Consider the following 8881-nt stretch of genomic DNA (forward strand, 5'->3'; position numbering starts at 1 on the left):
ATTAATAATTACTATGTTCTAATTACTTTGTTAATCATATAACAAATTAATAAGTTATCTACTCTCATTACTAAAATCATTCTTATATATTTCTAGTTATGAGGGCAACCCAAAAATGACTTTTCTTTTATTCACAAGATTATATCAATTTAGTTAAGACCTTAGACACCTTAATTCAACATAAAGGTCAGCGTTCGGATGGTTTCTCGTTTAGGTTTTTGAAAAGATATTGCGATGTTGTAGGAGGATGATGTAGTTTAGTAGGTTTCCTTTTTTATGGTCACCCATATGTTCCTAAGGGGTTCCATGCTTCTTTTTATGATGATACTGAAGATTAGAGATCTGAAGTCTATGAAGTATTTTTTTCTTACTAGTTTGATTGGATGCTAGCACAAGATTATTGGAAAACTTTTATCCAATAGACCAATTGAGGTGGTTGAATCGATTTTGAGTTCGGAGAAAAAAATGTGAAGGGTAGGAAAATTTTGAATGGGCCATTTCTATTAGACGAGGTCATTTCTTGGTGTAAGGTAGATTATCAAAAGCTTATTATTTTCAAGGTTGATTTTTTAGAAAGTCTATGATTCGCTTTCTTTAGATTACCTCCTTTAAATCATGCAGATATAGGGTTTGGTTAGGTGTGGTATGGTGTCGGTGGATTAGGGTGATTTTATGTTCGGATAGGGCCTTGGTACTATTTAATGGTTCATTTATCTAGGAGTTTGCTATGAAATGTGGGTTGAGATAGGGAGACCTTTTATCTCCTTATTTTTTTGGCTATGGAGGGTCTTCATGTGGCATTCCTTAGGGGTCATATATAGGGGATTTTTAGGGGTGTTCAGATTAGGTAGATTAAGGAAGAGATTTCCTATTTGTTCTATGTAGATGATGTGTTCCTGCTATTCCCTTTGGGATGTAGAGAATGATAGAAGGATTATGAAGATTATAATTTTTTTTTCTATCATCCAGTTTGTAAATCAATTTACTAAAAAGTAAATTGATTAGTGTTGGGGTGCACAAGTATCAGCTTTAGGGAATGGATATGGTTGTTAGGTATGGGTCGTCGTCATTACTTTTGTCTCATTTGGGGGTTCCAATTGGTCAGAGTACATATCGTCCGAGTTTGTGGCCTGGGCTCATGGATCATTTTACTTATATGCTTTCAGCTTGGATGGCAATATATCTTTCTATTGGTGGGAGACATACATTGTTAAAGTCGATTCTCCAGTCGCTTGGGATGTATCTTATGCCTCATTTACCAGTCCTGCTTACGGAGCTTATTGTTGGGTTATGAGCATTCTAACACTCCTAAGTGTACATGCAACCCTAAATACCTTGGTTCTATGTTTTCTCTATTATACATGCAAATATGAATATCCAAGGTATTATCCTAATCTAGCATACAAAATATCAATATAACAAGATAGAATACATACCTCTTTAATGGTGCTTGTCTTCATGAAGCTTGAGTGCTTAGTGCCCCAAGTGTGACACCTCAAATGGTTCACACAACACCAAATACACTTGGAATAACTTGAGAGAAATTAGAACACTTCATGAAATCGTCTAGCCCTTATACACACACATTGTGTCACGATTTCTTGAGCCATGGGTTTCTTTTATATGGTGGCTATTAGGGTTACACCATGTAACTCATGACTTTACCCATTCCTTATGCTCCATGGATTTTAACCTCCATGGAGTATCCATGGGTCACCCCATGGACTTAGTCCAACATAAGGAATCTTGGATCACAAGCCCACATATATAAGAATGAATGATTTACACAATCAACCCATATATTTAATTAGTCTCCTTTTGATCACTTAATTAATTCCAAATTAATTCTTGATCAATACTAATTAAATAACCTTATTAATATATTAGAACTTATAATATATTAACAAACCTTAAGTGTTATTTCTCTCATTTTAGTCTATCCAAGTGCATGATGCCATGCAACCCAAATGGACCATGCCGAGTCGGGTCAAGTTTTACCAATTATAGTTATGGACTTAGACATTAATCCAACAGTCTCCCACTTGGATAAGTCTAAAACTATTATTGCGTATGACTTCAGGAACCAACTGGCAATCGTAGCTCTCAAAAGCTTCTGTCGAACTCTGACCATCTAGATGAACTCTGACCTTTGTCAATGACTTGTCCATTAGATAAGGGATCATATATTCCTCCATTCTAGATATCATATGGACTGAGACATGGATTATAATCATTCTCTCTGTCCATTTGTTGTTTCCCGATTTCCGATTTATGACGACTGACTAATTGAACAAATCAAATCAGTCCTAGCCCGGCCGAGCACTTCCATTTGTCATCATCAAATCATCGAGGGGCCCACAGATATCGCTTTTATCCCAAAGATAAAAGGAATGGATAAACTTCGACTCATATGGCTTGTTCTACTACTTATTGAATCATACACAAAGACACGTTTTATAACATCGAGTTACCAATGCGTTTCGTGTAATCAATGTACTATCAACTCATAGTAACAACTCATATCTCTAGGTTTGAAGAATATAAGATATTATCGTCTCATGATCACTCGTGATAAAATCCATGAAGTGATTCCAATGAGCGCGGGTTGAATCCAATACTCAGAACTTATGAGCACTCATGAGTGTTGTAGCCATTTGTCCAACACCTTAGACCTCTACAAGCCAACCCATGACAGTCTTAATTCATATCTACTTCCAACATATGACCGACTGTGGATGGTTTGAATAACTTAGTCATTCCGGAAGAATAACCTAGTTTATTCGGGAAGTCAAAACATGCAAAGTGAAACACAATAATAATTGAATCCAATATGGTCTCAGAGCTTATGAATATAAATAAAACACTTTTATTTATCACCATATGATTACACATTATTTATTGTATATTGTTTCAGCTATCAACATTATTCTTGAATTTAAAACAATAGTTGTCCCATGCTCCAAGCATGTACACTATGTTTTCTAAACACTAGTCATGCCATACACCAAGTATGCATACTATGTTTGTCTATGATCTTTACTTTGTGAACTAGATCAAATGAACATAACTTCAATGATTCTCTTTTCACACTCCCAAATCCTTACTGCAAATGCAAGAATTCCAAATTCATGTCATTTACTAAAATCTGTTAGATTCTAAACTTATATGCATCGATCCTCTTGTAATGATTATGCACAAAGTCAGAAAGACTTAACAACAATCATTACAGAGCATTCCAAAGGAGATCAAGCCCTTGGAACCATCCTTCTTGCATTAAGTTTCCTTAATCTTACACAGATTGAAAATTCTAACTTTGAAACATTTCCAGATTCCATTTCGACTATCAGTTCTGAACAAGAGTTGCCTCCTTACAGATTATGTCAATATGGTCCTTCCAGAATTATCACTATACTTCTAACTGTCCTTGAGCAACCAATCTTTGGTAAACCTTAGATTGTCCTCGACAATTGTTTAATCCTTTTAGTCATATCCAGTTTAAACCTTTTCCCTTCTTAATGCCCCAGGCATTTGGAAATTTTTAGAAAGGATGAATATAGCACATGTAATCGATCCTATATCCGAAGCATATGGGACACGATTCATGATGTCTCACATAAAGACTAAACCAGTCTTTTGCTATAACATTTCCATTTCAATTTGCCAAGTTCTCATAATTCAGATTATGAAAAGGGATGCCGTAATCATAATCGAATTTAAGAACGCAAATAATGGACCCATATACAGAATTTCCTTATGTTGAGCCATTCCAACATGAAATTCATATATATCCTTGACTAAATGATTAAAACCTCACGATCTAAGCTTATAGATTTGAGATGAAGTATAATTTCCTCTCCCTTAATTATAGCAAAACAACTTTTTCCCAATTGAAACCTTTTGTTTTCTATAATTAACATTGCTAGCTTGCAATACTTATCATAATTATCATGCTCCCACTAACATGATGATTATTAGCATAACACTTATGCTCCCACTAGCTTTGACATGTACTCAGAAATCAGCTGGTCTTCTAGTAATCAATACTTTATTGACTTTCTTACCAAAGTTCAGATTTCTGATACTAGATTGTTTTGATAAGAACTTTATCAAAATCATACACCTTCCCTTAGATAGCACACTTGTGTGTCTAAACAATTATGAAGAGGGATGCCGTAATCATAATGGTTAGACCTTTTTTTTTCCACTTCTCACAAGTCCAAGTTAGTGTGCCAGTAAACCACACACGCTCCACTAACGACTTTGAGAATGCAAATATCACAATTGCTATCTAACTAAAATCTACTTAGTGAAAGTGTTTCCTCACCATCATTTTCATGAATCGGAGAGAAACTTTATGACACTTAGATTTAAGGGTGTATGTGTTCTTATCCATGTGAATTGTCAAAACCATAGTCACAAGACAAGGATAATGACAAATCCAAACTCATATGGACTGAACTCAATCTTAATTTCTTGCCACCTGGTAGCTCAAGGGCCTACCATTGCTTCCAAGTTGTTGTGCAACACATTGAGAGCTCTAAGAACTCATATGCAAAGCCAACTTTAACTGGAATGGGCACAGAATATGTCAACACGATAGGTTATAAACCTCAAGTCGTGTGCTAGTGAAGAGCTTCAGGTTTTATTCTTGATTAGTTCTTGAGACTTTCAAGACCTTTAAGACTCCCACTGTCCTCTTGACCTATAAGACTCCCTTGTCAAACATCCAAGAGATAGTGCGGATTCTAATCAAGACAAACACTTCACACAATTGGCCTTAGTTGGTCTTTGTTTTATCCAAAACATCACAACTTACCAATTTCAAATGTACAAGAGTAGAAAACTTTTACTCTTACATTTGATAAGTGTTTTAAACCTTCTTTAAGACATGTCACTCAAATTACAATCTTGGAGTACGACTCTAAGACTTGTATTGGAACGAAGTATGACTCATATTCTTGATTTAATCATTTCAACAATTCAAGATCCCTTCTTCTTAGTCATAAGAATGCACTAAGACTTCCTTAGAGAACTAATTTTGATATGGTTTCTTAATCATTAAGATGATCACAAAACTGATACTAAAGTACTCTCCCATCTTTTCAGATTTGAGAAACTTTTATCCTTCTGCCTAATTTGATTCTTCTTATCCGCTCTGCTATGCATTGGAACCTTTTCCAATGTCTCAGAGTTACACTTAAGCTTGTAAGTATAATCATATTTACTAAACTCTAGTAAAATATGACGAATAGCCTTATATCTTTTGTGGTGGACTTAATCAGTGCACATGACTATGTACTCGATCCCTTAGTCCATTACTTGACTCACACATCCATGTGAACAAGTAATTAGTCTTAATTTTTCCAATACTTGGAAGTTCTCATTCATCATGCTATACAACTTGCATGATTCCAAGTTTCGGTCCAATTGAGACTTGGTGATGAGAATCTTTCCTTTATTTGATAAATTTAGACATTACCACAAATGAAAGAATCAATTTCATACTTCCACTCTTGCTATTAATGGAATCATATAAGCAACAATTTTTCCTCAAATGCCATTGTAAGGATATTTTAAAATAACTAAAATAAAAAAAATTTCTTTTATTTTAAAACTATGCGGAAAAACTTATCCTTACAATCCATATGAAAACTTGTTGTTTTCTATTCCTTAGCAATATCTCATAACTCATAAGAAGTAGCTCAAGAATCCGATTTTTCAAACTACGCGATAGAAATCCATCTATGCGATCAGATTCAGCATATTCTTTCTTTAAGTTCCTTTACTTTTCTTTGATTCTTAAAACATTACCATGTGACCCAGTCACATCATGCATCAAGAATCTCAGAATAGAAACTTAACAGAGTTAGAGTAGTGGACTTTACCTGAAGTAGAGTCAACCTTATTGACTTTAACACCCTTAGGTAAATTTGGCAGCTTCGCAAATAATGACCCTTTCTTTGGCAATATAAACATATGGACCCTTTGATAATGGTACACGGGACTATCACAGACTTAGCTTTTCTCTTTACCATTTGTTCAACCGAGTTGATTATGGCCGATCCCTTTCCATTGGGAAGAGAATGCTTTTTCTGTATTTCCAGTGTCACCATTGTCAATGTCCATAAAGTTTCAGGAAATTGATCTTAACAATAGATAAGATCATTAAGGGTCTTGTCATAGTCTATTTCATAGGTGTCCCAAAGGAACTCACTATGTGACTTAGAAAGTGATTGAACCACCAACTTTCTCAAGACATTGACACCCAACTCTCCCGGCTTGTCAATATGTGACTACATCTCCAAGATATGATCACACCTAGACATTGTCTTGCCAATAGGGTTCGAGTGACCTTAAATTTTTAAAGAACTTGTGGGGTAGGGAGAATAATTTGGAGGAGGTGACAGAAGTATGATTTCAATGGGACATCATCTTCATTTAGGAAAGCTTGTTTCAAGAGATTTGGGAAGATCATAAATGTCTAAACCAGACATCTTTTTGGGAGATATTCAAGATAGCTGATTTTAAAGTCCTTAATATGACACCCAATCTGAGATATTAAGGCTAGGACCCAACAGACTATTTTATAACTTAGAAGAGGTATGCCGTAATCCAAGCTATAAAACAATTTGAAGGTAGGTGAATGACGATTCACCAATTTCCACCAAGATAAACGAAATGTATTATTAGGTTTTAATTGGTTTTGAAACTCCTAGATCTTTTGAGATTCATTGAACTGTTCAATGGCATGTTTCAATCTCGAGTGTGACCTTCAGGTTTTGTGACTGGGATGCCGAGGATCACAAAATAAGGTGTGAAGTAACCATGCAAATTACTTGGTATCCTTAATAAATTACCCCTCAATCGATGTGCCGGTTAACCACACACGCTCCATCGATACTATGATAAACATTAAGTTACCCTTTGCCTACCTTGTTAAATACGAGTTAGTGTGCCGGTTAACCACACACGCTCCACTAACCGACTTAAACAAAGTGCAAAGTGTAATTTCATGGATTAGCACCTTATTCACATTTTCCTAAGTAACTAAGATTGGGTATTATTTAGAGTTTAGTTACTTAGTATTTATCATTAATACTTTTAATGAAGGGAGAATTATAGTCCTGTCAAACCCGTTCGGCTAACGACCCTCCACCGGTCAAGCAAGCGGTGGGTGAGAGTGGACACCCATTAAGTTGCCATTTTATAGGCAACAACCTTATACCCACCTTATAGACCGGCTTCGTGAATGAGGCGTACTAGCGGTAAGACCGAATTTACTCTTATACATATATATATATATATATATATATATATATATATATATATATATATATATATATATATATATATATATATATATATATATATATATTATTAACTTATAATATTATAAAGTATAAGGGTTGAATTTTAACTTTTAAAATTCTAAGGGCTAACTTGGAATTAAAGTATTCATAAAAGAAAACTTTACAAATTCCAAAACTTGAGGGCAAGTTTTGAAACTATTCAAAACTAATTAATTCCATAACTTATGTGTTTAAAGTAGTTTTAATCCAAAAACTCTTCAAGTTCCATAACTTGAGGACAAATTATGGAAGACTTTAAACTAATAAAGAATTAACTTTTTCTTTATTTTATAACTTATGAAATTAATTAAGGTTACATTATATTTTTTTTTATTTAATGAAGAGACTCTTCATTTTTGTAACCTTTGCCAACTTTATGAGTTTTATGAGTCTTTAATGTGACTCTTCATGTAACTTGAGGATAAGTTACACAAACACATTTTATACTCAACTCTTAGATTAAAATGGATTGAAAACAACTATTTCATTCAACTTTTCTATTAATCTAAGAAACTCATAAGAACAAGATAATTCAAATCAAACTTTTTCATGTAATTAGTCTAACCTTTAAACTAATACAAAACATGAATCTATTGACAATTATCTTTGAAAATGGATTAGCATGAACATTACCACATCAAAAAACAAGTTTATAAGTTCAAAAACAACTTAGGGTAATGTTCCTAGTCCATTTCTAGCCAAAAACCTCGAAAGTATGCTGTCTGGGGTCCAACTCGTCAAGTGCATGAACACAACTCGGCGAGTTGGATGCATTTTGCCTTGGACTCGTCGAGTCCCTTCATGGACTCGGCGAGTCTGCTGGGCTGACAGCATCAATTTCGATTTTTCAGCTTCTATTGCTAGTATAACAAGAAAACAAGCCTAGGCTCTGATACCACTGTTGGGTTATGAGCATTCTAACACTCCTAAGTGTACATGCAACCCTAAATACCTTGGATCTATGTTTTCTCTATTATACATGCAAATATGAATATCCAAGGTATTATCCTAATCTAGCATACAAAATATCAATATAACAAGATAGAATACATACCTCTTTAATGGTGCTTGTCTTCATGAAGCTTGAGTGCTTAGTGCCCCAAGTGTGACACCTCAAATGGTTCACACAACACCAAATACACTTGGAATAACTTGAGAGAAATTAGAACACTTCATGAAATCGTCTAGCCCTTATACACACACATTGTGTCACGATTTCTTGAGCCATGGGTTTCTTTTATATGGTGGCTATTAGGGTTACACCATGTAACTCATGACTTTACCCATTCCTTATGCTCCATGGATTTTAACCTCCATGGAGTATCCATGGGTCACCCCATGGACTTAGTCCAACATAAGGAATCTTGGATCACAAGCCCACATATATAAGAATGAATGATTTACACAATCAACCCATATATTTAATTAGTCTCCTTTTGATCACTTAGTTAATTCCAAATTAATTCTTGATCAATACTAATTAAATAACCTTATTAATATATTAGAACTTATAATATATTAACAAACCTTAA

The sequence above is a fragment of the Lactuca saligna genome, chromosome 2 (assembly GCF_052625555.1).
Source record: "Lactuca saligna cultivar CGN05327 chromosome 2, ASM5262555v1, whole genome shotgun sequence".
NCBI lineage: Eukaryota > Viridiplantae > Streptophyta > Magnoliopsida > Asterales > Asteraceae > Lactuca > Lactuca saligna.